The sequence below is a fragment of the Scomber japonicus genome, chromosome 22, assembly GCF_027409825.1.
Source record: "Scomber japonicus isolate fScoJap1 chromosome 22, fScoJap1.pri, whole genome shotgun sequence".
Classification (NCBI taxonomy): Eukaryota; Metazoa; Chordata; class Actinopteri; order Scombriformes; family Scombridae; genus Scomber; species Scomber japonicus.
Genome location: NC_070599.1, coordinates 402,501 through 417,500, shown reverse-complemented (window position 1 = coordinate 417,500; position 15,000 = coordinate 402,501). Strand labels below are relative to the sequence as shown.

Below are 15,000 nucleotides of genomic sequence, written 5' to 3'. Positions count from 1 at the left end.
CCAGCTGTGTGTTTCTCCGCAGAAAAAAAACAACTATTCCTATCAAAGTACTGTTAAAGGATAGCATGTGTTTGATGGCTGAGACACCATTATCCGCCACTCAGCTGGTGTGAGCAACTGTCAGTGGTGTCACAGCATGTTTAAATGGGCTTTCTGCGGCCTGTTTCCCCTTCATACGGCCACACCCCCTGAACACGTATGCGCGCGCAGTGGAGGCAGCCAGAAGCAAACCAGTTGGAGCATAGAGGATCGCGGACCTCTGTTTGGATTTATTTCATATGTTTTCTTTCTTTTCCTTTATTATCCTATTATTTTCCGTGCATCCTAAGTTAGTTTTGTGTGTGGACTTTTTCCCCCCGGCAGTTTTTACTGTTCGGGGGAGAGTTTTTCTTTATTTCTTTATGTATGGATAATAACATGGCAACGAACACGGCGACGGAAAAAACAGCTACGAAATCGGATCACGGACTTAATATAAAGCAAGCAGAAATGGGACAGGAAGGGAGTGAATGGGAGCTTGTTAAAAATAAAGAGCAAAGGAGTAAGAGGAGGAATATTGAAAGAAACAGGAAAGAAAACGCGGAAGTGGCTGCCTCCGTCATGTTGGCGGGAGAGAGAGGAGAGAGAGCGCAGCAAGCGAAGGATACCGGCCGTGCGCCGCGGAACGGGACCGGCCCGAGAGCTCCTGGGGCTGGAGTTACATCGAGGGAGGCTGGGAGAGAAGGCCTGAGAAGGCCCGAGAGAAAAGGAGCTCCAGGAGCGGCGGCAGAGAAGGAGAAAGGCATGTCGGGGGGCGAGCGAGCAGCGAGCGCCGGAGCGGAAAAAGAGGGAGAGAGAGCGACGGGAACAGCTGGAGAGAGAGAGCAGCAACAGGAGACAGCGAAAGAGGAGGCCAGGAAAGCATACAACAGAGAGCTGACGGTGAGTTTGGAGGTTACTGGGAATGAGGAGGTTCCAGTCCTTGAACTAATGCGAGCGATCAGAGCTCTGTGTGGGGGGCTTATAGCGTGTAGAGCGACCGGTACCAGGAGTTATGAAATCACGATGTCTCATGTCAAGGGGAAGGAGCGGCTCCTAGATGGATTTAAAATAGGCAACTGTAATATTTTTGTAAAAGATTTATGTAATGATGAGTTGATGGTGTCTTTTTTAAATCTGCCAGCTTATATAACAGACGAAGAAATATTACAAAAATTAGAAGGGTGGGGTGTCTCGGCTGCATCCGCCATTAGGAGGCGGATGTGGCCGGGCACTCAGATAGCAGACGGTACACGTTTCCTTAAAGTTAAATTCACTGAGAAAGTACAATCACTGCCATACTCTGCACGTTTTGAAACAGCTATGGGACCAGAATATTTTAGAGTCATCCATGACAGGCAAGCGAAGGTTTGCAGGATGTGTCTCCAGCCGGGGCACATCCTGAGGGATTGTCCTGATTTTTCCTGTCACAAGTGTGGAGTACAGGGGCATTATGCGAGGGAGTGCAGCAACCAACAGAGAAAGACTAAAAAATGTGAGGTGTGCTGGAACCCAGTGAATGAATGTAATTGTAACTACAGTGAATCTGAAGCGGTGGTGGAGTCCGGATCGGAGGAGCTTTACAGTGAAGCGGAGGACATGAGTGAGGAGGAGGAGGAAGGAGAGGAGGCCGGAGTGGGGGGCAGCGGCACCACGGACGGAGCTGGCAGAGAGGCTCTCTCGCAGGGGGGGGCACTGAGTCCTAATAATGCTGCACAGAGCCTAAATGTGGAAATTGGCTCAAGCATGGATGGTCTGAGCATAGACTCAGGCCTACACCAGGGAGTAAGGGGCAGAGGCGGCAATGGGCTCGTGGAGAGGCCAGAGCCATCTCAAGCCTCAGACTCAATGGAAGTGGGGGAAACCCCGAGTGACCCGCAGCCTGTGGCAGCCGTACCCCCCAGAGAGCCGGCCTCGGCAACCACCATGGTCCTCCGCCGTTTGGGCAGATCAGACAGTGACTCCGAGATGGACTTCACCACCATTAAAAATCTTAGGAAGCAGCACACCTCTAATAAAGCATTGATCAGTAAAAGAAGGAAAAAAGATAAGGGAAAATAATGATTAAGCTTAATTTGTAACAATCCTTTCTTTTCTAATAATCATGTTGTTGCTGCACTCTCTTAATGTCAACGGGCTCCGCACTTGTGACAGGATGAATGCAATACTGTCCAGTCCGAGCTGCGACATCCTCTGCCTCCAAGAGACGAGGTGGGATGAAAGCAGCCTTGAGGCAGCAACTAAAGTATATAAAGGGGAAATATATTATAATAACGGCACTAATAAATCTTGTGGTATAGCAACCCTAATAAATAGTAATAATATAAAGTACAGTAAAGTAATTTATAAAGACGATAAAGGAGGAATATTAATTATAGATATCGAAGTAAATAATAACACGTATAGAATAATTAATCTATATGCCTATAACTGTGAGAAGGAAAGGAAGGGTTTGTTTAACAAATTAGGAAGATGGGTAAACAATAGAACTATAATAATAGGTGATTTTAATACAGTATTAACCAAATCAGATATTTCAATAAATAATGTATATAAAAATGACATAAGTAGAACAGCTCTTTATGATTTAATGGATAGTCACAATTTAATAGATATATGGAGGATACAAAACAAATTTAAAAGAGAATTCTCAAGGAGACAGGTGGTCAAAGGGAAACTCAGGCAGTCTAGAATTGACCTGTGTTTGGCTGCAGCTGACACAGTGAAACAAATCAACAAGATACATTACAGTTACAATTCCTGGAGCGATCATGCCACTGTCATATGCCAACTGGGTGCTGAAGGAGGGATCAAGGGAGGAGGCACCTGGTGCCTCAACTCCAGCCTCCTAACAGACCCGGTATATATTAATAAAATTAAAAAATTACTTAATTATGCAAGAACAGAAATGCAAATAGATAATAATTATATAGACAGATGGGATAATATAAAAGAAAGAATTAAAAAAGTGAGTATTAATTATAGCAAAGAGAAAAGATGGAAAGAAAAACAAGAAGAACAGAATATTAGAAAGCAGCTAGAAGAAGAAGTCATATTATTAGATAATCAAAAAAATAGAAGCTGTGAAATGTATGAATGTTACAAAAATCAATTAAACAGCATAGAAAAGAAAAAATGTAAAGGAGCAGCAATAAGGTGCAGGTTCCAAAATTTGGTGGAGGGTGAAAGGTGCACTGCGTTTTTTTGGGGGTTGGAAAAACAAAAACAGAACAAAACTGTAATAGAAGAACTTAAAGATCAAGATAACAACATCCATAAAGACAAAATAAAAATACTAGAAATTATAAAAGACTATTATACAAACTTATTTAAGGAGGGGGGAAGTGATATAGAGAAAACTGAAGAAATTCTAACCTACTTAGATAAAAAGATAGATATGGAGGATAAAGTGTGGTGTGACAGCAAATTAACAAAGGAAGAAATTGAATATGCAATCAAAAACTTAAACAAAAATAAAAGTCCTGGGAGCGACGGTCTAACGGCTGACTTCTACATAAAATTTAGTGAACAGATGGCCCCCCTGTTACTCGACCTCTACCATACAATGCAAAAACAACAAGAAACACCCAAATCATTCACTACAGGTATGATAACAGTAATATACAAGAACAAAGGTGACAGAAACGAAATATCCAATTATAGACCAATAAGCCTACTAAACACAGATTACAAGATACTTTCCAAAACATTGGCCAATAGATTAAAACAGACTCTAGATCAGATAATCAGTCCAAATCAAGCATACAGCATACCAAACAGGGACATCCAAGATTCAATTGCTACAATAAGAGATACAGTAAGAGGGATGACAGTACAGGGGGGCCTTTTGTTAACAATAGATTTAGAAAAAGCTTTTGATAGAGTGGAACACCAGTTTTTATTCAAGGTTTTAGCAGAATTAGGTTATGGGCAGGGTTTTATAAATTGGATACAGCTTCTTTACAATAATGCAAAAAGTGTAATAAAATGCAATGGTACAATAACAGACAGTTTCCCCATAAAAAGATCAGTGAGGCAAGGCTGCCCATTATCAGCGCTATTATACAGCATAGTGGCAGAACCGCTAGCTCAAGCAATAATTAAAGACAAGGAAATAGTAGGAATAAAAACACCCACAAACAGTTCTATCAAAATATCACAATACGCGGATGACATTACAATAACAATCAAATCAGGGAAATGCATAGACAAAATCATGGAACACTTCAAAACGTACAGCATGGCTTCAGGCGCGAAAATAAACATAACTAAATCGGAGATAGGCAAAATAGGAAAGGTGGAAAACTATGTAAATAAATGGGGATTTGGGGAAAACACGGGGTGTAGGAAAATACTGGGTGTATATATAGGAGAGAATGAGAGTGAGGCTAGGGACAGAGGGTGGAGGGAAATGATAGGGAAAGTGCAGAGTAGCTTAAATTTATGGCGAGCAAGAGGGTTAACACTGAAAGGAAAGGTAATTGTAGTTAATGCTTTGATACTGTCAAAAATTAACCACATTTTGGGAACCTGTGAGCTGCCGCAATGGGCTCTAAAAACGCTGACAGCAGCAATCTCCTCCTTCCTCTGGAGGGGAAAGGGAAATTCGATTGCTCACAGAGTGTTAATTGCTAAAAAAAGGGAGGGGGGTTTAGGACTAATTGACATCGGTGCCAAAAGAGACGCACTTAGGATCAAAATTGTTAAGAATTTTCTTGATTCGGACCGGCAGTACCCCTGGGAGGACTGGATGGCGAGCTATCTGGCTGAGTACGGGGAGAGAGACGCGTACAACCTGTGCGCCCTCCTCCCCGGAAAAGCCAGGAGCCGCCTACCTGGTTTCTACCAGGAGGTACTAGAGGCATGGGGCAAAATTCTGCCCCACCTCTGGCCCAAGTGCAGGAATAAAGAGCATGTGCTGCAGTTACCTTTCCTTGACAGTCCATTTTTTATGTGCGGGGGGAGGGTTCTAACCAGCGGTCCTATGCGGGCTGCTGGTTTGACCAGGGTGGGAGATATAATCGATGGGAGGGGTGCTTTTAACATAGATATAGTTTGTGGAAAACTAAAAGAAAAAAATGTTAGTTATAGGAAAGGAAATATAACAAAACTTAAAGGAAAGTTTGAACAGGCTCTCGACCCTACGTGGCGGAGCCTGTTGAAGGAGAAAGGGATAGATACCAGAGCCGCCCTTCCCCAGCTACAACTCAAGCAAAAGGACAAAGCAAAGGACATAAAAGAAATAAGCACAAGAACCTGGTACCGGACATTAATACACCTCATCAAAAGGCCCCCCACAGCAGAGAAATATTGGAAAGAAAATTACCCCAACATGGACATCAAAACTATATGGACAAACCTGGACATACCACTCATGGACAACACTACAATAAACATGGACTTCAACATTCGACACAGACGGATTTACACAGGGATTATATTACACCAGATCAACAAAGAAAAATATTCAAGAACATGCACCGTTTGCAATAAAGAATCAGAGGACTTGGGACATATTTTCAACACATGCACAGAATCAAAACATTTTCAGTCATACATCAGGACCATATTAGAGACTCACTGCAACTTCACAACACACACTGATACAGATTGGTCATGGGCTTGGACATTTGGAATCACAGGAAAACATACAAACAGGAACAATACACTCATCAACTCCATCCTAGCATTCGGCAGAAAATCATTATGGACAAGAAGGAATCACCAATTATTTGACAACAAAACAATAAATGTTACAAGATATTTTCAGAACATATTCACAGCTCACCTCAGGACCATATTTCTAGCAGACCAAGACACTTTTCATCAGCAGTTCAACAGTCACAATAATTTGGTAAAAGTAATGGAAGGGAAAAACGTATGTCTGGTGTTATAAAAAAACTTAGGGGTGTTATGTTGGGGTAGTTAGTGTCTACATTTACTTTCTGTATCTTTTCTTTTATTTATTTGTCATCTATATGATTTTTTATTAGTAGTATTATTATTATTTTGACACATAGTGTTATGGTGGTTATGTGTCTTTTTTTGTTGGGATAAGGGGGTGTGTCATGTCTTTAATGTTGGGTTTTATGTTTGTCTCGTCACCTTGAATGTATGTAAATTGTGAATGTGATTTAATTTTAGTATTTCTTTTGGCACATAGTGTTAATGTGGCTATGTGTCCTTTTTGTTGGGATAAGGGGGTGTGTCATGTCTTTAATGTTGGTTTTTATGTTTGTCTTGTCAGCTTGAATGTATGTAAATTGAGAATGTGACTTATTTTTATTTTTTCTTTTGGCACATAGTGTTAGTGTGGCTATGTGTCTTTTTGTTTAGTTAAAGGGGGTGTTTCATGTCTTTAATGTTGGTTTTCATGTTTGTTTCGTCAGCTGGAATGTATATAAGATAAGATCGTGATATATTTTTGATAATAAAAGATAAAAAAAAAAAAAACAAGCCCGAACTTGTCTGATCTCGGAAGCTAAGCAGGGTCGGGCCTGGTTAGTACTTGGATGGGAGACCGCCTGGGAATACCAGGTGCTGTAAGATTTTTTCCCTCTCAGCTGTCACCAAAGGAGGGCGCTGTTGCTCCATCACCGCACACAGGGCTTTGAGGAACAAAAGCTGCAATCATTCCAGCTGTGTCTGAATGCACGCCAGAGAGGTGGCACTGAGACGCCTCACTTTCCAAGTAGTTTTTAGGGTTCCAGTTCTCACTGTTACAGCCTGTAAAAAGCCTGCAATCATCCCGCATGTACACAAATGGCCTGAGAAACAAGGTTGCAGTCCTTCCAGCTGTGTGTTTCTCCGCAGAAAAAAAACAACTATTCCTATCAAAGTACTGTTAAAGGATAGCATGTGTTTGATGTCTGAGACACCATTATCCGCCACTCAGCTGGTGTGAGCAACTGTCAGTGGTGTCAGAGCATGTTTAAATGGGCTTTCTGCGGCCTGTTTCGTCGCTTACGGCCATACCACCCTGAACACGCCCGATCTCGTCTGATCTCGGAAGCTAAGCAGGGTCGGGCCTGGTTAGTACTTGGATGGGAGACCGCCTGGGAATACCAGGTGCTGTAAGCTTTTTTTCCCTCTCAGCTGTCACCAAAGGAGGGCGCTGTTGCTCCATCACCGCACACAGGGCTTTGAGGAACAAAAGCTGCAATCATTCCAGCTGTGTCTGAATGCACGCCAGAGAGGTGGCACTGAGACGCCTCACTTTCCAAGTAGTTTTTAGGGTTCCAGTTCTCACTGTTACAGCCTGTAAAAAGCCTGCAATCATCCCGCATGTACACAAATGGCCTGAGAAACAAGGTTGCAGTCCTTCCAGCTGTGTGTTTCTCCGCAGAAAAAAAAAAACTATTCCTATCAAAGTACTGTTAAAGGATAGCATGTGTTTGATGGCTGAGACACCATTATCCGCCACTCAGCTGGTGTGAGCAACTGTCAGTGGTGTCACAGCATGTTTAAATGGGCTTTCTGCGGCCTGTTTCCCCTTCATACGGCCATACCACCCTGAACAAGCCCGAACTCGTCTGATCTCGGAAGCTAAGCAGGGTCGGGCCTGGTTAGTACTTGGATGGGAGACCGCCTGGGAATACCAGGTGCTGTAAGATTTTTTCCCTCTCAGCTGTCACCAAAGGAGGGCGCTGTTGCTCCATCACCGCACACAGGGCTTTGAGGAACAAAAGCTGCAATCATTCCAGCTGTGTCTGAATGCACGCCAGAGAGGTGGCACTGAGACGCCTCACTTTCCAAGTAGTTTTTAGGGTTCCAGTTCTCACTGTTACAGCCTGTAAAAAGCCTGCAATCATCCCGCATGTACACAAATGGCCTGAGAAACAAGGTTGCAGTCCTTCCAGCTGTGTGTTTCTCCGCAGAAAAAAAAAACTATTCCTATCAAAGTACTGTTAAAGGATAGCATGTGTTTGATGGCTGAGACACCATTATCCGCCACTCAGATGGTGTGAGGAACTGTCAGTGGTGTCACAGCATGTTTAAATGGGCTTTCTGCAGCCTGTTTTGTCGCTTATAAAACAGGCTTTACATAAAAAAGATTTGATAAGAGAACCAGGTGTGCACTTTTGTGATATCCCAAATCAATCCCCGAGCTACACACACACACACACACACACACACACACACACACACACACACACACACACAGAGAGAGAGTATATTATGAATGTGTTTTCATATTAAGTGTTTTCCTTTGCACACTTGGCTGAATGGAGGATTTTTGTGCTTTAGAAATAATTGTAATAGGGGCAAATAGGTAGTGTACAGTAAATATGTGAGATATCAATTAGAATTTGTATGCATTGTAGGTAGGAATGATGTGGTATAAAGTGTAAAGATTAGGTATATGTGGCTGATGGTGTCCTATATGTGACGTGTATTATGTCTACAGTGAATAGAATGTGTGAAAAATTCAATGTTTACTTCCTTCAGTGACACGGACGGGTATAACGGGCCCTGGCGTAGCTTTAAATGGGCTTTCTGCAGCCTGCTTCATCGCTTACGGCCATACCACCCTGAACACGCCCGATCTCGTCTGATCTCGGAAGCTAAGCAGGGTCGGGCCTGGTTAGTACTTGGATGGGAGACCGCCTGGGAATACCAGGTGCTGTAAGCTTTTTTTCTCTCAGCTGTCACCAAAGGAGGGCGCTGTTGCTCCATCACCGCACACAGGGCTTTGAGGAACAAAAGCTGCAATCATTCCAGCTGTGTCTGTATGCACGCCAGAGAGGTGGCACTGAGACGCCTCACTTTCCGAGTAGTTTTTAGGGTTCCAGTTCTCACTGTTACAGCCTGTAAAAAGCCTGCAATCATCTTATAAGCGCGTGTACACAAATAGCCTGAGAAACAAGGTTGCAGTCCTTCCGGCTGTGTGTTTTTCTCCACAGAAAAAAACAATTCCTATGAAAGTAATGTTAAAGGATAGCACGTATTTGATGGCTGAGACACCATTATCCGCCACTCAGATGGTGTGAGGAACTGTCAGTGGTGTCACAGCATGTTTAAATGGGCTTTCTGCAGCCTGTTTTGTCGCTTATAAAACAGGCTTTACATAAAAAAGATTTGATAAGAGAACCAGGTGTGCACTTTTGTGATATCCCAAATCAATCCCCGAGCTACACACACACACACACACACACACACAGAGAGAGAGTATATTATGAATGTGTTTTCATATTAAGTGTTTTCCTTTGCGCACTTGGCTGAATGTAGGATTTTTGTGCTTTAGAAATAATTGTAATAGGGGCAAATAGGTAGTGTACAGTAAATATGTGAGATATCAATTAGAATTTGTATGCATTGTAGGTAGGAATGATGTGGTATAAAGTGTAAAGATTAGGTATATGTGGCTGATGGTGTCCTATATGTGACGTGTATTATGTCTACAGTGAATAGAATGTGTGAAAAATTCAATGTTTACTTCCTTCAGTGACACGGACGGGTATAACGGGCCCTGGCGTAGCTTTAAATGGGCTTTCTGCAGCCTGCTTCATCGCTTACGGCCATACCACCCTGAACACGCCCGATCTCGTCTGATCTCGGAAGCTAAGCAGGGTCGGGCCTGGTTAGTACTTGGATGGGAGACCGCCTGGGAATACCAGGTGCTGTAAGCTTTTTTTCTCTCAGCTGTCACCAAAGGAGGGCGCTGTTGCTCCATCACCGCACACAGGGCTTTGTGGAACAAAAGCTGCAATCATTCCAGCTGTGTCTGTATGCACGCCAGAGAGGTGGCACTGAGACGCCTCACTTTCCGAGTAGTTTTTAGGGTTCCAGTTCTCACTGTTACAGCCTGTAAAAAGCCTGCAATCATCTTATAAGCGCGTGTACACAAATAGCCTGAGAAACAAGGTTGCAGTCCTTCCGGCTGTGTGTTTTTCTCCACAGAAAAAAACAATTCCTATGAAAGTAATGTTAAAGGATAGCACGTATTTGATGGCTGAGACACCATTATCCGCCACTCAGATGGTGTGAGGAACTGTCAGTGGTGTCACAGCATGTTTAAATGGGCTTTCTGCAGCCTGTTTTGTCGCTTATAAAACAGGCTTTACATAAAAAAGATTTGATAAGAGAACCAGGTGTGCACTTTTGTGATATCCCAAATCAATCCCCGAGCTACACACACACACACACACACACACACACACACACACACACACAGAGAGAGAGTATATTATGAATGTGTTTTCATATTAAGTGTTTTCCTTTGCACACTTGGCTGAATGGAGGATTTTTGTGCTTTAGAAATAATTGTAATAGGGGCAAATAGGTAGTGTACAGTAAATATGTGAGATATCAATTAGAATTTGTATGCATTGTAGGTAGGAATGATGTGGTATAAAGTGTAAAGATTAGGTATATGTGGCTGATGGTGTCCTATATGTGACGTGTATTATGTCTACAGTGAATAGAATGTGTGAAAAATTCAATGTTTACTTCCTTCAGTGACACGGACGGGTATAACGGGCCCTGGCGTAGCTTTAAATGGGCTTTCTGCAGCCTGTTTCATCGCTTACGGCCATACCACCCTGAACACGCCCACTTCCGGTTCACTTCCTGGTAGCGACCAAGGAAACACAGATGCTGAAGGAAAAGAGTGAGGTGACGGAGAGGAGAGGAGGTGCGGAGCCGGAGGACAGCGGGAGCAGAAGGGGACGCAGCAGGAGTGTCCTCCGCAGCAGCGACGGTGGGGGAAACTCGCTCTCAGAGGGAAAGCTGAGCACATCAAAAGGGGTAAGACCTGAGGATGTAATTAAAGGGGGAGGAAAAAACATAACTGAAGAGGCTTTGCCTCAGAGAGGGACTAGAGGGAGGAAAAATAAAAAAGGACATAAAAAATGATGAAGGACATATATATGACAGGGAATATCTTTTTTCTTTCTTCATAAATGACTCTACAGCTAGCATCCTTAAATGCAAATGGACTGAGAAGCACTGCCAAATTTGATAAACTGATTAGATTGTGCAAAGCTGATATCATTTGCCTACAAGAGACTCATTGGGATGCAGCAACAGAGATAATAATGAAGAAATTGTGGAGTGGAGAAATTTTCTCTTGTTATGGGACAAACATAGCAAGAGGAGTAAGTATATTAATAAATAAAAAGAACTGTGATATAGATGCAACTTTAGTGAATTGTGATAGAAAAGGGAGGTGGATAAGAATCAAATTTACAATAAATAAACGGACTTATGAACTATTGAATATATATGCCCCGAATGTGGAAGGTGAACGTTCAGTTTTCTTCAAGGACATGCAACATCATGGACAATCTACTGACATCGTCATGGGGGATTTTAATGTAAAACTAAATACATTAGATAGTAATGTGATGGGTCCGCTGAAAACAGACACTTCCAGGGCTATATTAAGGGATTGGATGTTAAAGGAGAGATGGTGTGATGTGTGGAGAATAGAAAATTCAGTAATGAGGACATATTCCAGAATACAGCAAGTTGAAGGGAAAATAAATAGAAGCAGAATTGATTTATGTCTTGTGAGAGAAGATCAACTTATAAATGTGCACTCTGCTTACTATGAGATAAATTGTATAAGTGATCATGCATTTTTAACTGTTACAATGGGGGATTTGAGAAAAGGAAGGGGAGGGGGCTTGTGGCATCTAAATGCGAAATTATTGGAATGTGAATCTTATGTGAATGTCATACATAATTTAATTATGAAGAAGAGTGCACAGCCTGTTTTCATAAACAATATCATAGAAGAGTGGGAAAATCTAAAAGGGGAAATTAAACAGAAAAGCATTAATTTTGCAAAGAAATTGAGATTGAAAGAATCACAAAAGGAAAGGAAAATTATAGCTGAGATTGATAAAATAAATATGCAAGACATTGGTGATGAAGACAGGCTGGGCGCTCTGTATGAAGATCTAAAAGAATTGGGAAGGAAAAAATGTGAAGGAGCTATAATACGAAGTAGAGCACAATATGCAGTGGAGGGAGAAAAAAGTACCAGCTTCTTTTTAAACTTAGAAAGGAGAAAACAAGAACAATGCTATATACATGAGTTAAAAATTAAAGGTGGGGAAGTAACGTCAAAATTATCAAATATTATAGAAAATGTGCATGAATTTTATGTAAATCTGTTTACATCAGAAGGGTCAGATGATAAAATAACATCGGAGGTATTAGACAAATTAAAAGTGGAGTTAGCTGAAGGAGATAGAGAGTTATGTGATCAGGAACTCAGAGTAGAGGAAATAGAGGAAGCTATAAAAAATTTAACAACTAATAAGAGTCCGGGCAGTGATGGGCTGACGGCTAATTTTTATAAGGTTTTTGCCAGTGTGCTTAAGCCGATTCTATTGAAAGTATATAATGAAATGATAAAGACTGAAAGAATAGGAAAGACGATGGCAGAAGGTGTAATCACCCTGATTTTTAAAAAGGGGGATAAAACAGATCTGGCCAACTATAGGCCTATTACTCTTTTAAATGTAGATTATAAGATTTTGATGAAGGTGTTTGCAAATAGAGTTAAAACAGTCATGCATAGTATTATAGCACCGACACAGGCATACAGTATTCCAGGGAGGGGGGCACCAGACATAATCCATACTATTAGAGACACAATAGAATATTTAAAAATAACAGGGAGGGAAGGGATTTTGGTTTCGTTAGATTTTAACAAAGCTTTTGACAGGGTGGAGCATGATTTCATGTTTAAAGTATTACAGAAAATGGGATTTGGAGAAAAATTTACAAATTGGTTAAAACTATTATATAGTACAGCGACAGGGAGAGTCAAAGTGAACGGTGTCTTAACTGATGAATTCAAACTAAATAGGTCAGTAAGACAGGGGTGTCCCATGTCTTCACTGTTATATTCTATTGTAGTGGAGCCTTTAAGTGTGTTATTGAAATGTGACAATCATGTTAAAGGGATTGATTTACCTGGGGGGGGGGGGTGTGTGTCATCCAGCAATTTGCGGATGATACAACCTTGATGTTAAAAGATATGGAGAGTGTGAATAGGGCAATCGAGCTAGTGAACATGTTCGGTAGAGCATCAGGCTCCCGGATAAATATCATTAAATCAGAAGTACTATTTATTAACATGGTCAGCCCTGCACAAACCAGCATGAAACTGAAAATACAACCAAAACATGTGAAAATACTAGGAACATATATAGGAGTTGATAATGTGATGGCAAGAGATGAAACCTGGACAAAAATACTAAACAACATAGAAGTGATATTAACATGGTGGAGGATGAGAGATTTAAAACTCAATGGGAAAGTAGTGGTGTTAAATAGTCTGGTTTATTCTAAACTGAATTACGTGTTAGACGTATTAGACTTACCCTTGTGGGTATTGAATAGATTACATGAAATAAGCACTAAATTCATTTGGGGAAGCACAATTAGTAAAATAGCTAGGAAAACATTAATAAACAAATATAATGAGGGGGGTCTAAAACTGTTAGATATAGAAAGTAGGAAAAAAGCTTTTAGAATCAAGTTAGTTACGAAATATCTCTGTGACAACACTGACTATGGCTGGAAAAATTTAATGAGGTATTTTCTGAATAAGATATTAAATATAGGGGATTATGTGTTACTGATGAAACTGAAGACATCCATGATGGCAGCACTCCCACATTTTTATAGGGAGGTCCTGTCAGCTCAGGGAGAGTTCTTAGAACACATACACTATGGGGCTAGCTCTGTGAGCATGATAAAAGAATTACCTATTTTTCTAAACAAATGTGTTAAAAGAGGAGATCAATTGTTGTATAATGCAAAGATGATACAGGCAAAAATAGTTCAACTAAAAGATATAATGTACGAGGTGATACCTGGGTTTCTACCCACGCAGGCAGTATATGATAGTGTAAAAGAAATAGATTATGATGTAAAATATGCAACTGTGGACAATTATTACAAAGTAATTCAAGAAAGTATTCCACAATCATGGAAATCAAAAATCAAATCAGACACGAGAAGAGACAGGAGTAGTAGGTTTCCTGATTTAACATTTTTTCTTGGTGAAGAAATCAGAGATTTTAGTGTGATAAAGTGCAAACAAATCTATGAACGTGTTGTAATGAAGGTGGCACAGAGACCGGCCTCCTTGTCCTACTGGAGCAGGATGTATCCTACATTAGATGGGGACAAAATCTGGGAGACATGGAAAATTAAAGGGAATAGCATTGAAGCAGCAGATCATGATTTCAAATTAAGACATAACAAAATTTACACTAATGTGATCCTGCACCAGTTGGACAGGGGGGTCGACAGAGAGTGTGATGTGTGTGGGTTAGAAGCTGAAAATGTAGTGCATATGTATGTAAGATGTAATGAACTGGGTGAGTTTTTTGGCAGGTTGAAATGTTGTCTGATCAAAAAACTGGGATTAATCTGGGATGATAGGGATTCATGGGAAATTTTTGTTTTATTTGGTATTTGGGAGAAGAGCAGGGTGAAGAACACAGAGCTGTGCAGGTTCCTATTGAGTCACGCTAGATGGGCTATTAAATCAAGACGTAATATAGCACATTATGAAAATAGGCTCATTTCTGTCTGGTCAATCTTCAAAAGCATAGTACAGACTCAGATTAAATGATGCACAGCGCTGTGAACTTCACTAAGCTCTTCACTGAACACAGTAGTCTCTTCACTTACAAACATAAGGGTGAAATTGAGTGGCACTGGTAGAGGGTAATCCTTCAAATAAATGTCTAAAAGCAATAATGTTATATTGGGTAATTTGATAGAAGAAATGATGTCTGTAAATAATTTATTTTTATTTTTTTTCTCCTTTTTATTTATTCATTTTTTTGTTTTGTTTTTGTTTTTGTTTTGTTTTGGGGTTTGTGTGTGATAAGTGACTTTATTTGATAAGTATAGAGTGCCATAACAGTGTGGATCTTGCAAGAGGGAGCTGTTATGGCCAGTTACTGGGATGAATGTTAATATATTGTAATTTCTGGGGTAATTTGGATAGAT

The 15,000-nt window shown here is 41.0% G+C and overlaps 4 non-coding genes across 4 annotated transcripts; all 4 read left to right on the top strand.

The window, feature by feature from the left end:
* Positions 1-6,979: 6,979 nt before the first annotated feature.
* On the top strand, positions 6,980-7,098 carry LOC128384411 (5S ribosomal RNA). The gene has a single exon (XR_008324153.1). It is a non-coding gene; the product is annotated as a 5S ribosomal RNA (ribosomal RNA).
* Positions 7,099-7,512: 414 nt separating this feature from the next.
* On the top strand, positions 7,513-7,631 carry LOC128384796 (5S ribosomal RNA). The gene has a single exon (XR_008324534.1). It is a non-coding gene; the product is annotated as a 5S ribosomal RNA (ribosomal RNA).
* Positions 7,632-8,531: 900 nt separating this feature from the next.
* Positions 8,532-8,650, top strand: LOC128384410 (5S ribosomal RNA). Its single transcript, XR_008324152.1, has one exon. It is a non-coding gene; the product is annotated as a 5S ribosomal RNA (ribosomal RNA).
* An 878-nt stretch (positions 8,651-9,528) lies between these two features.
* LOC128384409 (5S ribosomal RNA) lies at positions 9,529-9,647 on the top strand. Its single transcript, XR_008324151.1, has one exon. It is a non-coding gene; the product is annotated as a 5S ribosomal RNA (ribosomal RNA).
* The last annotated feature ends 5,353 nt before the right edge of the window (positions 9,648-15,000 follow it).